This window comes from Nipponia nippon, unplaced genomic scaffold, assembly GCF_047370975.1.
Source record: "Nipponia nippon isolate SJK-2023a ecotype South Korea unplaced genomic scaffold, ASM4737097v1 scaffold_2, whole genome shotgun sequence".
Classification (NCBI taxonomy): Eukaryota; Metazoa; Chordata; class Aves; order Pelecaniformes; family Threskiornithidae; genus Nipponia; species Nipponia nippon.
This window is the reverse complement of record NW_028262336.1, coordinates 8,109,763-8,127,293: the sequence shown is the minus strand read 5'-3', so window position 1 is coordinate 8,127,293 and position 17,531 is coordinate 8,109,763. Positions and strand designations below refer to the sequence as shown.

Below are 17,531 nucleotides of genomic sequence, written 5' to 3'. Positions count from 1 at the left end.
TGTGCTCATACATTTCTTATAAGCTCTCTTTTCCCCCTAGGGATCAACTTAAAATCAACAAGTAACAACGGGCCTAACACAATCAGGAAATCTACGTCTCTTAAAGTGAAAAGCAAACGACCTGTCCTTCTTCTGCCCTTTCCTGAAATCTAAATGTAAGTACATCCAGCTTTGAAATCCTAAATGAGTTATACATAATGCCAAAAACAAAGCTCAAAGGCTTAAAACTGAAGTTGTCTTAAAGCTATCACCTACACAGGATTTGATAAATAATTCAAGTGTTTGCTATACACCAAAGCTTTTGAATTTTGACTAGAAAAATATATGGTACATAAACTTTGGTGATCATCCCCAGCAGCATTTTTTTTCCTAGATAATTGAAGAAATCTACCCTTTCAGTCATTCTCCATTGTTTAATAGGAGAGAACATATAATTTTGGCATTTCATGTTTGTTTGAAGAATCTTGTTTTAAATCTATTTTTATGGTCAGGAAAGAGTAAGGACAGGTTTCATTAGAAAAGAAACGTCAAAAAAGATTATATCCTCGGAATAGAGTGAACTATGCTATTGATGTCCTTTTGATATCCAAAATGCTTGTGTACATGCGTCTGCTTCCCTATGTATGCATATGTAAAAATAAACAGCAGTAACATTCATTGGGAAATCCATGTTTAATACAATGTTTAGTTTAGCTCAATAATGGGAAGAATATGTTAAATATCATCCTGAGCCTTAATGGAAAAGTTTCTGACAACTAGACATTAGCTCATAGTATCCACAGTCATCTTATGCCTATGACTATTGTTTGTTATCAAGTGTGACTTTTGGAAGAAAAAATGCATTATTGCTTAACAAGCTGCATTGCGGTAGTGTCCTGCACTCTGTTTTGGTTTCTAGATAGCTAATTAAAAGAATCCACATGTTAAGAATTAATCATGTAAATTCCTCAGACTTTCTGAACATCTTTTAAGGAGGATGAGCGCCACATTTGATCGTGTTTCTCTCTTGCAGAGAAATCCTACACAATTTGTCTGAAATGAAACCAGTAGAGTCGCATAAACATGACTTTACAAACAGGCGGCTCTAGAGCGTCAGCCCTGGCAGAGACCCCGCTCTGTGAACCCACTGAACTTCTCCAGGCACCCGGGTGGAATGGCGCAGCGCCAGGGTATTAGGATCTCTGGCAGTGTCCGCCGCCGGAGCTGTCCCTGGTAACCATTTCACCCGGCATCGCCTGCTGTGACCCGCCCTATGTCGGGTGCTATAAAAGTCTAACAAGAAAAAAAAAAAAAAAAGAAACAAATGGGGGAAAAAAAAAAAAAGAAATTGTATAGCCCAAGGCTCCAGCCCACATAATATTAATAGAGAATAAAACACTTCCCAGCTAGTATTTACATTCTCCCAGAGCATCCATAAGTAAGTTTTATAGCCCAGTCCACCTAGCAATAAACCATCCATCCAAGAATGGCAGTGGACTTTGATAACTTGGCTGGAAAGTTTCTACAGCAGCTGATGAAAAGACTGTATAAGAACACTGGGTTTTTTATTAGTAATTTCTTCAAAACTTTCAATAAAGATCTTCTGGCCTTATATAATAATATAGATCACTTTAAAAAAAGTATCACATGCTCAGTATTTTAGAGTTCTTTACCTACAGCAGGTGAAAGAGTAATATGAGCTATTAAATATACTTACTGGACAGAAAAAAGCAACAGTTAAGCTAAGCATTACAAATTAGCACCTGCTACTTTTCATGCGTGGCAAAATTGCTTTGAGAAAAACAAACACTGTCCTCAACAATTCACAGATATCAAGGAACAGAGAATTAAGGGAAAAAAAGCCTTAAAAAAGGGTTGAAAGTTCTGGAAAATGTTATTATTTCCTTTTTTTTTTTTAAACCCATTCCAGTGAATAGAAAAGAATTTCAGCAAAACATTCAGATCTGGATAGAAATATCCCTCAAATTAAAAGGAAACAAAGCCCTTTATCTGTAGCAAGAATACAGAAAATTTTCAGACTTGAGCATCAACTGGCAGATAGACTTGAAAGGCATTTGGGTCCAATAGAAGTCCTGAGCTGCTACCAAAATCAACAGTCTAATTGTCCCAGCTGAAACTGGGGCTTAGCTTTTGGGTTTCCTGTAACTAAATCTTGCCACAAACAGCTCTGCTAAGTTTTTCCTATAATAAAATAAAACACAGCAAAATTAAGATAAATACAAGAGACAATGAAGATGAGTATGTAGCTCCCAACATAAGGCAGGGAGCAGATGTTAGAGAAAACTCGTGAAGATATCAAAATAGTACTTGTCAGTTCTAAATGGTTGATATGACAGTTCTTTAAAAATAAACAATCAAACATCTGAAAGTAATTGCTAGACTAAGGGATTTAAGTTTATTTTATTTCAGCAATAAGGTATTTTAAAAATGTACTCAGAATGTCTAGCTTGTTTCAAATTGCTTTGGTTTTCTACACAGTGTCATGGTAGTCACTACCCACCCAAATGTGGTATTTTAATAATATTTTTAAATTGAAAAAAGACAATTGAAATGAAGAAAGCAAAACTATTCAGAAAGGTTACCAGAATGCACAGTCTAACTTCAGACACTTTCTAATCTCATCAGAAAGGAGAATGTAAAAAGTGTATTGTGCTGAATTCAGAGGCACTGACAATTTTCTGTGGGTTTACTGAGGTCATATCTTAAAATCAAAAGAATACCTAAGCGAGTGAAAGTGATGTTTCAGTTCATATAAGCCGATGTGCTTTCTGTCTATCCTTTTTCCTGTTGAACTGCCTTTTACGCCTCTCAGTGTATAAACTTCTTGAACATAGTTGTCTTCTCTGTCTCAGTTTCCTCCTCATTTTCTCGTGCTTATGTTCCTCCATTCAATCCCTGCTTATCTGATAATAAGGATTAGTTTACCGGTCTGCCTTTTCCCTGTCTGACTTGGGGAGCTGGAAGTACTGGATGATTTTTAATGGAACTTAAACCTCAAATTACTCATGTGTTTATGGAAATGTTACCTCACATTTCCAGGACCATTGATTTTAAACAGGAGTCAGTTGCTGGACTCCTTTAGTCACTCATGAAAACCTAGCTTCAGATTCCTCTCAGCAGCTCTGGATGGAAGGAAATTAAAGGGGAATTACAAAAGAAAAATCCTTTCCAAACATAGCAGTGTTATTCAATAGCTTAGAAATTTACTTCTCTTTTCCTGTTGGTGAATGTGGTTTCTTTAACTAATCCAAGCATTATTGTGAATAAACCCAAGGGTTGCTTTTGTCTGTGTTTTGAAGAAGAGGGGCTTGTTTAGGGCTTTAGTAGTGATAATTGACACATAAAGCTCTAGTACAGAAGAACATGAAAAAATAACGAGATGAACTGGCCTCCACAAATCATTAGGACTGGGGATATTCCACGGATACCTCCTGCTTGCTGTTAGTAACCATGATGACAAGTTTACGATTCAAGGCTGTGCAAAGCAGAGACCTGAAAGACCTGCTGCTCATTAAATTCTCTGCTTCTCTAGTCCCCTGCTCCCCGGACAACCTTACATGTGCACACTTACTTCTGGTCTTTGGCAACAAGTTCATTGGTAGTAATTTGGTGATATGCAGTGACTGCCCCTTTGCAAAGTAGGGAGAAGCAGCTAACTCAATGTTGCTCAGGCTGAAGAGGGACTTCAAGCCAGTAGGCAGCAGATTTTTACACTGTTAACAGGAAGTTCATGGTAGACAAGAGCAACGTGCCTGTCAGATTTGGGAAACAGTTGTATCAAACAGTAAGTCTTTTTATGGGTTTTGCATTAAGCAGAAATCCTCCTGTTTATGTGCTGAAGCATATGGTTTGTTAACAGATAGCTTATTAACAGCAACATATAGAGCATGTAGCTGCAGTCATCACTTTGCAAATGCTTTCTGCACATTTTCCAGAGCTTCCACATTCAGGGAAAAGTAGCATTAAGTGAACTGCCTTCTTTCAAAAGCCTCAGTGACATAATTTATCAATGTAATGATTCCTTGTGAACTCACTGAGTTTCTTTAGGAAACACCAACGTATTTTCTGTGCAGGAGTCTCTGGAAATGTTGCCTTTTAAGACAGTTTTCTAGACCCCAGCAAGTTCAGACACAGAACTCTATTAATACCTTTGTCTTGTAAAGTTCAGGGAATGCTACCGCAGAATGAAATTAAATTTGAAATACAGTCAGAAGAATTACCCAGCTAATAATGATAGTTCAGCTAAAATATTTGTTATATAATTCACCCTTCTATTTAGTTTCAAAGGAGTTCAATGTAGCTGTTGGGTTTATTTAAGTAACAGGTTAAGAATATCCTTTTTCAATTGCAAAAGTTATGCAAATACTGTGAAATATTACAGTTCATAGTAGTCTTGCATAGGAACAATTTCACAGAATCATAGAACAGTTGAGGTTGGAAGGTAGGACCTCTGTAGGTCAACCCCCCTATTAAGCAGGGACGCCTAGACCGGTTGCCCAGGACCATGTCCATATGGCTTTTGAATTATCTCCAGGGATGAGGACTCCACAACCTCCCTGGGCAACCCGTGCCAGTGCTCAGTCACCCTCTCTCTTCTACTCACTCTCACAATTTCTACTTTATACATCTGAAATTTCCCCTGTACTTGTTCATTGCAGGAGTCTAGCTGATGGTTTACAAGGGGTGGATGAATGTTGGAGCACGATGCTGAAATCGGGGATATTTTAGTTGAGAAGCTGACACAGTAGTTTACTGAATGCATTTTTTGGACCATTTACTCTGTAGTCGCCTGTGTATTCCTGGTGTAAACGGGAGTTGGTGTAAATAGGGTCAGCTATGCAGCAGCATGGCGTCAGCACACAACGTGGGAATGTGAGCCATGCCAGCTGATGGCAAAGCTAAAGCTTTCTGTAGAATACTTGCTTTGTGTGCAAACAGCATATTTCATGCTACTTTGCTTGCATTACAGCTATTTTTAAGCAATCCACAACATGGAGACTTAGTATTTTGAACCTGCAAAAGGTCTGGAATGTGCTCAGGTCCCTCCTCCTGTGCAGTGTTTGTGAAGCTGTCCCTTCATACATGACAAACTGGAAGACAAAGAAAAGGCAACAGCATGGAGCCTGTGCTGACAGTGCAAATAGAAATTTGAGTTTAGCAGACAGAGTTCACAGTTTGCAGTGAAAGGTCATAAGGATTTCAGGCATTTTTGGTATTTTGTCTCTGCTGTCTGCACAGTATCAAGCAACTAAAAAAAAACTGATAGGCAGCTTCCAATTCTGTATACTTGGCATCCCTGCTCAGCCTGAAGGAACACGGGAAGCTCTGTGTTTGGCATTCTGCAATTATTTGAGGACACGCCATCCTAACAAAGCTTTAACACTTACTCAGCCCCAACTTGCCTGGTATTTTTTCATGTGACATTTGATAATCTAAAAGGCTTACTCAGCTTCAGTTAAGCAAGTGGCCTGCAGTTTTCTTGCTGAAAATGCAGTATTGAATTTAGCTTGATGGCAAAGAGTCGTAAAATGTTAACTGTCAACAGGTTATGTTCCTCTTTTCCCAACCAATGTACAGTCACATTAAAATATCAAATGCTTTTATGAGAAATCTCCTACAGTCTGTAGTTGAACCAAAGGAGACTTGGAGGAGTCTGATTTTTTTATTATTATTTTTATTATAATTTTTGCCTGCAGTAAGTTCATTCCCTCCTCTGGATATTATTATAACATCTCCTTTAGGAAAGGTTTAGCTCTGGTCTGTGAAACACTGACAATGACACTTTTATTTCCCGGACTCAACTACATTTAAACCATTGTTTTTCTGGAGGTATATAACCTCAGAAATCCAAAGAAGAGTTTTATTACCTATGTACCTAGGAAGTGAGTACAGCCACTGATATTTGTGAAGTCACTGCTTCCAATATCCAGGTCTGCAGTGCTAAAGCAATGAATGAGAAAACCCCTTCCATATTAATCTTGTCTTTGGATGTGTCTCTCCTGGGCTTGGAATAATCAGAGGTATCTTAGGAGTGTGAATGGGATTAAATAGTAAAAATAGAACAGTAGGTGAGCCAGGTATTGGCTAACCTTTTTGCAAAGTGTATTCTTTTAATCTTCCAAATGAGCTTTTTCTTTGTGTTCCTAGCTTTACAACCCCAGTGTATCTCAGCGTGATCATACATTAGGAGTCTGTTGTGCACCCTACAAGTGCCAAACACTCAAGTGCCTATAGGTGCTGACAGGTTCCCAGTGGGGTTTTCCCCGTAACTCCCACTGGCATACCTGACAATGTCATGAGGAATCTATTTGCAATCTTAGATGCTTGGATACTTTGCACATCTTGTCCTTCAAGGTCAGGCAGAATACCTGTTCCAGCTGCTGTGCAACATATTCCTTCATACCCTTCTTGAGACAGATATTTTTGTATCTTGAAATACAAAACATATTTAGTTGTTGGGTCCCTTCATTAAATTCTCTTTACTGTGCCTGAAACCTGATGTCCATTCTACCTGGCTTAAAAGTATAGTAGTTACCTGCACCAGCATTCAGTGGTTGTAAAGAGCTAAAGATAGAAGGTCTCTCCAGACAATCCTCCTTTGATTTTTTTCTCCTTTTAATTTCCTCTCCCCCCTCACTTTTTACCTAGATATGGGCGATTTTGCTCTGAGGTTTAGTAGTGCTGAATGGAGCAGAAGAGATGCCTGAATGTACATGTTACCTACCGTGGTCAGGTGTGGAATACCAACACCATTTCACATGCAATTAAACCTAGCCAGGAATGAATATGATCCCTAAATGGGAGGTATAACAGCATAGGGACTGCAGACACACTCAAAATCCATTCGCTTTCTTCCCTAAATATAGAAAGATTAAGATCAAAGGGCTGGTGCTCACCATTTTCTACCCACCACCAGAAAAATCTGCAGGTTTTGATAAAAAACCTGCAAAGCATATTCCAACATGATACACTTCTAGAATAGCTCGAAAACAAAGTCCCTTGCCTTTTTGACAAATAAGACATAGTGTCTGAAAAACTAAACACAGACTAAAAGACAGAAAGGACTAAAAGGAAACGTATTCGTTAATGTTCAGCTTATATCATATTTGCCCTGGCCAATACCAGGAATATGCTGTTTGCAATGAACTCTCTGTAGGTGATCAAAGTAACTGGGAGAAGAAAGGACCCTCCTCATTCAAAGATACAGATGAACACTGTGTCTTAAGATTTACCTTTACCAGAAAAAAAAATCTTTATAATTTATCATTACATCATAGTTCTGACTCGAAGGCAGCGTAACACAGCTGTGCCCCAGCCAACACAGGCAGTAGCACCTATATAAAGGACAATTATGTGAACATATTTTTGTTATTTTGCTTTTTTCAAAAAAAAAAAACAAAACAAGGCAAGCGGAGTGTTAGGCCTGTGTCTGTGCTTGCGTGGATGGCTCACGCCACCTACGGGGCAGCTTCAGCAGCGAAATGTGTCCACACTCAAGGACTTCCCGTGAAAACCCAAAAGTTTCCTTACTGATCAAAAATTGCTCCAACAGACCTTTGAATTGGCTGTAGTACCTGTCGGTATTTAAATACATATACATCGATAAGAAACATTTGATCTTCAGATGCACTGCTATAATATTTGACATTCAGTGTGCCTGGTTTTATAAATATATTTGCTAACAATCCATTTTTTATCCTGGTTACAAATAAGGATACATAAACATCTAATTCTCTTTTGATTATTGCCACAAATTAGTTACAGTGACTGTATCTAGAATTAGAAAAATTATACAAGAAAGGTTTTAAATGTCAAGTCCATTTTGTCTACTGAAGACTGCAGTAGGAAATCTAGTAAAACTCCCAACAAAGCTTACAAAGCTAACATTGCTCGTAAGAGCTGACTACCCCTGAACTGCCTGATGCAGTGTTTGCATTAAGCCTAGATGAATACCAGTGTGTGGCTTTGGTGCTAAAGAGAAAAATGTCTTAGATTATAGCTGTAGAAATAGTACCTTTTCCTTAGGAATAACAATATTTCCTTTATACAAGTGCAAGTGCCAGCCTTTCCACTGCTTTCAGGTGCTCATTTCGATCACCCGTTTCAGCTCTTTTTTCACTTATTAGCACTACCTAGTCATTAAGTCATAACAGGTGAGCTCCAAAAGCAGGGCACAGCCTGAGTAGCTGAGTCTGAAGGTGGGGACCACCGATGGTGGTAGGAGTCCTTCCCTAACCCCCTAGCAGCAAAGGGCTAATCCACAGGGGCCAGGGCAGCCCCTGGGACAGCCGGCCCCAGGCTGGCTTGCTCTGCCGCCCTGGGAGGGTGTGGAGGTGGAAGAACCAGCAACTGAATGGATGAAGACCCAAGGACTGCAGCATCCCTTCCCCACCCAGCTGGAGCACTGGAAACAGCCTGTGGCAGGAGGCCAGTGCACACAAAAGACAGGGCCTCCCCATGCATTTTACCCAAATCATGCCCTGTTTTGTTTTCTTTCTTCCTTCAGCAAACTGGGCTGCGTACAGCATGACAAGGACTTACATGATTAAAGCTGAAGTTAAAACTAACAATTACTCCAGACCTTATTACACTCTTTTCTTTTTAATGGACTAATCCGCACCAGGCTAGTGCAATTTTCAGTCAGTGCTTCTTTACCCTCTTCACCTCCTTCTCCCCAAGACTTTTGCAGTCTAACTGAATGCCATATTGGAAAGTTGGCAGTAAGGAAGGCTCCTCCGCTGTTTCTCAGGAGATGGACTAGCTACAAACAAGAAGCGGTTGTTGTTTCTGCTCAGCCACGTTAGCCCAATTTTACACAGGGACAATGCCATTGATACAAAGGAAGATTCTTTTAAATTCCACTACTGAGAGATGAGTATCAGGGCCTAAATCTTTATTCCTCTCTCACAATGTGTAGGGTTGTTGTAAAGTTTCCCTCTGGTAAGACCCATTTCTTCCTATAGTTTTGTTTTGTTTTAAGCGAAGCACACATTTTTCTAGGACTGAAACACTTCTGGAACAGACTCTGAAAAAGGTTGCTCTGGTGGTTTTAAAACTGGAGTGAAATAGGTACCTTAAAGAAGCAAGCTAATTTCAGGTGGCTCCAAAACATACAAAATAGCGATCTAATCCAGGATAAATGATAATGTCAAGACAAAGAAATGTGTCCCTTTCATTGTAAAGTACTATTCCATCTCTTAATGGCATCATAGACTGCAAAGGCAAATGTTCTTGAAAGCTGTTGTAATTAAAGGCATAGGGACGATGCTTGTATAGGGGTTAAACTAGAGTTAATGAATTGCATTTACTCAGACCAAGCAATGAATTCAGAAGAAGCAATAGCATGTAGATTTTAAGTAATACAGTGAGGATTTAAGAAAAACTGGGGATAGCACCTACGGTTTCATATTAACTGCAACTACAGTTCTAATTTGCATGGATAAAGTAGAATAACTGCTTTAGACACTATGATGTATACAAAAGCAAGGCCAGAAGAAAAGAGCAGGCAAAATATCGCACCTAGCACAAAAAAAAAAAAAAAAAAAAAAAAAAAAAAGCAGCTCCTGTCCTGGGGTCCCCAGAGACAAATCCATCTAATTTTGCTTAAAGCAAACAATTTGGGGGGGGATGTCTTGTTCTAATTTTTTATTTGGCCTCCACTATATTGTTTATCTTGAGTGCTCATCTTCTTGACAAATATATTTTCAGGAAACTACTCGTTCAGGTCTCACAGCCCTGAAGAGAACCTGAATAAATGTGTCTGCTCATCAAGACTGACTTGTGGGCTCTGTGTGACTTTATTGAAACTTAGAGGTTCACAGAGACCTGTAAACAGTCAACTGCAGGGACTGGAGGCTGGGAGAAACAATGTCGTATGTAAAAGAGCTTACTGCCACCGAAAGTTTCTTCTCGCTGTAAATTAGTGTGTTATACATTCACGAGCATGAGAAAGATAAGAGAAGACTGATGACTTAGTACAACCCTCATTAAAATGCTCAACATACTTCTTACAGCATCAGTCAGAGCTAAATAAGGAGATTCAGACCCATTTTGCAAATGAGGAACTGAAGGAGATTGGCAAAGCGTGGCAATACCTATACAGCAGTCCCAGAAACATCTGCAATGTTTTGCAGAGGTATCAGAGATTTAACTTTAAGTCAGGTAGCATGGGTACCACTTGCCAGTCAGGCTGCACCATCTTGATGCCCACCACAGGTTGGCTTGCCAAGTTATTTCTATTCCTGCACTGTAGACCCCGTCTGGAGTCCTGAACTCCAGATGTGTCCTAAATGAGATGTGTGAGCTGAGGGACCTTAAGACACTACAAGGAACTCCGCTGCCTGTTGGTTTGCTTCTCTTCATTGCTCCTTTCCTTCTCCAATACAAACTGTAATGCTCAAGGTGGAAGAAACTTATGAGCAGGGGTTAGAACATGCCAAAAAGTAGGAGCTGGGGAGTGATAGCAAGCAAAACATATATGTGCAGAGAGGGAGGAGGGGCTGGTGGATCAGGCCTGCCTTTTCCATAGGAACAAAAAAAAAAAAATGATGCTGTAAGTAACTTGCCCAAGGTCATAGAGGTAGTTTTGAATAACCCTACACACATGCTTAAAAATCTCTAGTTCTTTTAAAACTTGAGCCTGCTGCTTGAGTGATGGTGTCCAGACGTACCGGATCAGGACTCACAACCAGAATTCTGCCACCCCCTACCGTAGTCCCGTGATGTGAGTAAGCAGCAGGATTCAAGTCCAACATTGGAGTTTTTCTCAGAGCCAGGGGCCGATCCATTATTTAACTCAGCAATACCAGGTAGTTTATAATCTGCCTTCGGTCTTTTCCAGAGATACTAGCATGTCTAAGACTATCCTTAGGAATTCATTGGGAAAAAGTATAAGCCAGATAGTTCCTTAGTTCTCTAGGGGCAGTGTGTCCTCACAGGAGGCAGGAACAGTATTTCACAATTATCATTTTCTAACCCCTTCCCCTCCAGCACTGTAGGAAAGAAAGAATATCTTACGAGAACAGTAAACATTCAGCCTGTGCCTGTTTCACCATTCTGATTCAGAGCATCAGCCCCACAGTCAGAGATAGCAACTGTGGGAGCCTGTGTTATATCTGCAGTAAAAAATGTTGGCTTTTCTGGATCTGGACACTGCCACCTCAGCTCATTTCTAACGCGCGTGCTTTGGCAGCACACAGCTGAGCAAGGCCACAGATGTGCATTTTAAAATGTGGTAACCTTCAAATTGTGTTTTTCTTGAGGATCATCTAGATTATAATTACAAGGAAAAAAGATGGCACCGCTGCATTTCTTTACAAAACAATTCCATTTAGGATTATTACTTTTAGTCAGTGAGGCATCATCACTAAGAGTGAACAAGACTGAACTTACTGAAGTACGTTTAAAGTGTCTTTGTAATGAGTTTAACACATTTGGAAGCCCTGAGTCCTCCCATGCTTCTTTTTTTTTGCACCAGTTTTCTGTGGTTGGAGAAAGATCAAACATAATAGTGTGTGTAGCCAGCACACAATAAAAGTGATCACTTCGGTTAAATTATAAAAAAGGCTAACATCCAACTTGTCCATATCATGTTATTTGGCAAAACTAATTATATAATTAAATGGGTTCAAATATCAAAAACATATGTATCTGCTTACATTTATACTTTTTTTTCCATTTACAAAATAATGCTGGTTTTAGAGAATAAAATTCAATGAGCTTCATATGTACTGGTGGAGTTCTGCAACTCAATTATTACTTCATCACAATGGCAACAGAAACTCCAGCACACAAATAATCTACAAGATTTATAGACCTGATTGCAGCACTGACACTTGGCCTGCATTGCTCCCTAGCAGGCCAAAGAGAAGTAGTCTTTTCCGCAGGTATGAAGTGGGTTGGCTGATAGCATCAGCTAAACCATGGTGAAGGATATGAGCAGAACATTTACAGCCCTACTTTTAGCTGAACTAAGAAATCTTTGAAGAATGATATGTTGATTTCAAGACGCAAACTTCTGCAGGAAAGGGGATCCACATGAATGTTTTCTTGGGAGTCCCTTGTAAAACAATAGTCAAGTCTGAACATAAGTATGTATTTTTAATTTAATAGATAGATTTACTTTACAGGTTCTTCCCTCATTCTCCTACTGCCTGTAGGACTGTACATCAACAGAGACATCCAAAGTCTGCTTTCATTTAATTAAATGGGATCTTTGTCGCCAGTTAAAAAGGAAAAAAAAAAAAAAATCAGATATATGAAATAATGTCTGTTCTCATGACATCTCCAGCCCAATTTCCAGGAAGAATTTGGGATAGTTTTGAATAGATGAAAAGAATGATAAGAAAAACATTTCCTTCAAAAAAATTAAAGGAAAGCAACACTCCCACTTATCTGCCAACGCTTCCATCTTTGGAAATTTTCCTTTTAGCTCAGAGGGGCTAGGCAAGTAAAGCTGTTCATCTGTGACATCCCATTAAATGTCACCATTAGCAAGATAAGATGCAGTAAAATGGACTCAATAACGATCACTGCTGTCCACTTCAAACCAGATACATTTAACCACTGTGATCATTTCTACAGCAGAAGAATACCAATATCAATAAACTGAGCACATGGAAAAGTTAGGACTCAGTGATACTGGGTATTTCTGTTTATAAATAGGAATTATCTCCACTGCAGTCAAAATGCTACTATAACTGAGGACAGAATCTGGGCCAGTAGTTGATACCTGTTTATTTAGCTACAAAATAGTAGGCCAGGGTTTGGGTATTTTTAAGCTAATACAAACCAGAGCGATTCTAATTTTACTGCCTGAAAGTGGGAATTTCATAGATCTAAATTGACATTTGTTCTTTGTCAAAATATTTTGCAGTGGCACTTACTGTTGGAAAGACCAGTTTTTCCTGCTGTCAAGAACTGAATAAAACTCAGCCAAATTCTTCAGTAATTCTTAATTGAACAAAATTCTCATTGTAGTTTTGCTTGATCAAGAAAAACAGGTCATAGTCTACTGCATGGATAACTGTCTGGGTATATATAGGTTGAGAACCCATTAAAAATATTTAACAATTAGCAAACTTTATACAGCTTATAGTTCTCTCTAAAAATGAATGGGGTTATCTACATATGTCAAAGTGCCTGTCTGCACAAGTGACCAGTTGCCTGACTGTTGAATTTCACAAGCTTCTAGTGTTGCTAATTGTCACATGGAAGTAATTAATTGAGTCACTTGGGAAAAATCTGTCCCAGATCATGTAGGGTTTTTCTTTACAATTGTGGAGGCCTGAATTACTGAACTCTAGGAAATACTCTTTTTTTTTTACTTTAAAAAACAGATATTTACCAGTGTAATTGATGCACAGGAACTGATGGGGCACAAGTTTCTCAAAGTTACAGTCACTACTGCATATAGTTTTCCATCATGCCTGTTTAGATTTCTGCATTTTATCTGTGTCACAGATCATCTCAAGGAGAATTACTAGACCTTCAGAGTCAGGAGGATTCATAAAATATTAAACTTCAGCAGTCATTTTTAGCCTGAGGCAGCCAAGGAAAAACTAGCCAGGAAAATTCTTCAACAATATCGTGTTAATAATTTTGCATTTCCAAATGAAAAGTAAGTAGGTTTGTCTTCTCTTCCATAACAGTTATCACTACATTATGAATGCCAACCAGTGTTGTATGGTCGCAATGTACTGATGACTACAAGTGGAGGAAAACACAAATCTCTCCCCTGCCTCTGGATGATTTGTCATGGCTTAGTCCTTTGAAGACAAGTTAATTTCAGGTGTCACATTTAATCAAGATGAGGACTTCATTACAAACCAAAGACATAATGGCATGTAATCATTATTACAATATCAAAAAAAGTAAATACTTTTCAGCTGACCACTGTTAAGAGACTCTGCATCATTTGGAGAATAAATAGAAGTACAAGAAAGGATAAAACGAGGTATAGGTATTAGCCATAAAGAGAAGAGAGATAAAATAAGAAAGAATTCAGGAAGAAAAGAGGCATGGGTAGAATTTAAGAGCAGTTCTCAAAGGTGATTTATGAGATTTGTACACATATTAGGAGGCAATCCAGTCTAGAGCCTCAATAGGCAAAAGAAACAAAACTGCCAAAAAATGAAAGGTACTAAATTTTTTTTTTAATTTCTTAGTGATTTTCATTACCGGTGCTGCCTTTTAGGTTGAAAAGAAAAAGAGGAGAGTGATAATTTTTTTCTATAGATGCTATTTGAAACTAATCCATCCAAATTTGCATTTAAAAGCAATGGCATTGTCATGTGGCAGTAGTATGTACATTTTGCCCACTATGTCTTAAAAGAAGAAATGAAAACTCTCCATAAATTTGCCTTACTTCCCCTCTCTGAAATGTTACTTCCAAAAAACTGTAATGAAAATAGTATCTAACGAAAGTGCAAACATGAGTGCCATACCATCCCACAGATTATAAAAGCTCTTAGATTTTTGTCCAGTACAGTCACTGCTGATTTATTATTAAAGCTTATATCAGCGAAGATGGAAGAAACTGGATTAACCCTCAATTCCAAGCAGAGAGCTGCAAAATCCCTGGTATCTCAGTTAATTCCTTCACACATTCTCCTCCGTTCATAACCCAAGTTTCCTCCAGGCGCTTCTCCCTTTGCCTGCCATGAAGCTGCTGTGCTCTGGGATCCCATCAGCCAGCAGCACGAAACAGTTATGCCACCACAAGCTACACATATAGATGCAGTAATACCAGCAAAGCTCAGTTGGGAGGTTTCAATTTACTTAGTTTAATTCTTACTGGTTGTTTCACATATGTGCATATGCTTATGTGTGTGTCTATGGGCAGGGCTTACTATCCCAGCACATTGCTCAGAGTTGCTGGTATGGCTGCTTCTCAGCTACAAGCACTTTGCCATTTAGTATTCCTTTAACAGTAAAGTGCTCCTACTCTAAACATAGCCTAAATTGCACCCTGCATCCCGTACTGGCACTTGCCACAGTATCCCTCAAAGGTTTTTGGAGCTCACAAAGCTGCAAACACATCTTTTGGAAACATTAGTCCCTGGACGACTTTACTAGCACAACTTGTGAGTATGGTCCTTTCAGGAGCTCATTCCTGCAGGATCTAATCAGCCTTGTTATTTAATTTATTGAGAATTTTGCAACAATTTTCAGGGAATACAGCTTGGACCTAAAAATACGCCTCTCAAACTCTGAGCCTGTGGGCTATAATTATGTACTCCAGATAATCTCTTTCCTTAGCACGGTTAAACAAGCCTTCCACAAAGCACATGAGAAGTATTTCTATTAAGAATACATGATTTCCGCTAACATCTGAAAATCTGAGCAGGTTTCTTGACCTAACACAAAATTAACTTAGAATTAATGTAGGTAACCCATCTCACAGTCAAACAAAACAAACAAACAAAAGAAAATCATTGTAAGCATTGCTGATAGCCATTCTGCTGTTTGGAGAAACAAGACTCCTTTTTCCTTGCTAGAGAAATATTTGCGTAGTGGATTTATTTTGTATTTGGTTAAGCCATGGCCAGTAGGTAGCCATGAACCTTTGGTTCTGATGTTCAGCAGTAAGAATCTGGTGCACAAGGTCTGTGGGGAAGAATATGATTTCATTTAAGTGCATTGATTTTTCTGACACCAGATTTTGTGAAGTTAGTCATTGTTGTCTTAACTGCATCATCCTGGGAACAGCTAGCACATGCCTTAACTACTCCTTCGTGTAGATACAAGAAGAATTTTTAAAAATACATATCTGCTTCAAAAAAATCCAGATTTTGAAACAAAAAAGGAGGACTGGGCAGGAAAAATAGAGGCCTTAGTTGATTGACACTACAGGATATAGAACCTTTCAGATCCTAATCCATGACGGGATGTTTGCATCTGGCCCCATAATGGAGTCCACATGCCTGAATTAGATGCCTGGACTCCATGCATGCGCATAAGGGGAGTTAAGTGCCTCGGAGGGGGATTCACAAAAGCCACTGTTTGGGGAGCTGCCTAAGCCAGCCAAATAGGAAGAACTGAAGATTGCAGTTCATCCTAAATCCTAGCTCTCTCCTGGGTTTAAGTGCCTTCTGGTGAATGAAGTACACAGGCGCAAGTCCCTCCACTCTCAGCTCATAGCCCACAATCCTCTTTTGAAGGCAGGTGCCAAATTTTTCTTTCAAACTCTGAGCAGCCGTCAGCAGCTCAAGCACAGTCTTACTCAGGCTGTAGAAGAGGGGTCTAATTCCCTCCTTTAAGTTGAAGTACACGTTTCCCACCTTCTAGGCATGCCCCAGCCAGCAGGCTGCAGGCATCAGCTCCCAGGAGGTGGGTGGGAGCTGGCACAGGTCACAGCAGACTCGAGGAGGCCTAGGGAGGAAGAAAACCATGAGAAACTTTGTCTGAAAGCTTGGGAGGCCTCAGCAGGCAAAGGGAGCCTCAGGTCCATGCCCTGCACTAAGGTTTGTGCACTGGCACCAAGCAACCCTTGAGGAGGATGTTAGTGGCCTGCCAGCTCAGGCAACAGCTAATCAGTCCCTGATCAGGGACTTGGGTTTCGATTATGGACTGAAGTGCTTTAATTTCCCCCTCCAATCCTCTTTCCTCGTGTGCTTCCAGCCCCACCTCTGCCTCCTAGAGCTGCAGGCAGCTGAGGGGAGGCTAGTGGACCCCTTTGATCCAGTTTAGCAGCTGGGTAGCAACAGGTTTGTCAGCCTATCACCGCTGGCATAGTCCTTCATCCTGGCTGCGGTACTGATGAAACGCACGTGCCAGCTCCCGCTGCAGACATTTTATAACAGTTAGACAGGAGAGCTGAGCACTGACCAGCTTTATAGCCTGTGTATTTGCTAGTCTCACAGTTACCAGTGATCATGGATCCAAATGGCTGCACTGAACTTTTCATGTTGTTTCTCTTGGAGTAGCGTTGAGAGACTTGAGTGAGCAATAGTATTTGCTCTTTAGTACTTGGCTTTGCTTCCCTTTGGCCTTGCTTGGGTTATTCTAAGGTGACAGATATGGTAATTTCAAGTCCTTTAAACCATAGCACATTGGATTGCTTGTAGGAAATGAATTCTGCCTCGTGGCACCTCTGGAGTTTAAATGACTACATATTTTCATGGATCCAGGACAAGTGTGTGTGAGTGGGGGGGCGGGGGTGTCTTTTTTGTATGTGTGTTTCAAAAGTACTCTTTTTCTTTACTGTGCTTTTGAGAGACGTGGAAAACTTTTACTAAAAGTATTCACTGAATCAAACCTACAGGGAGTATTTCACAACTCAGGTTGAAAGTTTTTTTGGTGGTGTCATGCTACCCTTATTTCTGCACTTGTAGCGTGGGAAGAGAGTGGCATCTGTGTAGGCCTGGACATGCTACACTTGTTAACAAGTAACAATGATTTCAATCTTTGTCTCTTTGCCCATTGACTAGTCAAGTGGTTATGTGTTGAGGTAGACTTCAATAAGAAGCATTTCTTACCTGCTGCACAGGAGGAAAAGACAGAAGGTCTATATGGGCAGACCTGTCTGGCAC

General features: G+C 39.7%; 1 protein-coding gene across 4 annotated transcripts in view; it reads left to right on the top strand.

The window, feature by feature from the left end:
- Nucleotides 1-17,531, top strand: part of COL8A1 (collagen type VIII alpha 1 chain) — a 93,701-nt gene that overhangs the window by 56,714 nt on the left and 19,456 nt on the right. For all 4 annotated transcript variants that reach the window (XM_087758328.1, XM_009466694.2, XM_087758330.1 and 1 more), the window contains one exon: nucleotides 41-155. The gene's annotated coding sequence lies outside the window, so the exon portion shown is untranslated. The remainder of the gene's footprint in view (nucleotides 1-40; nucleotides 156-17,531) is intronic.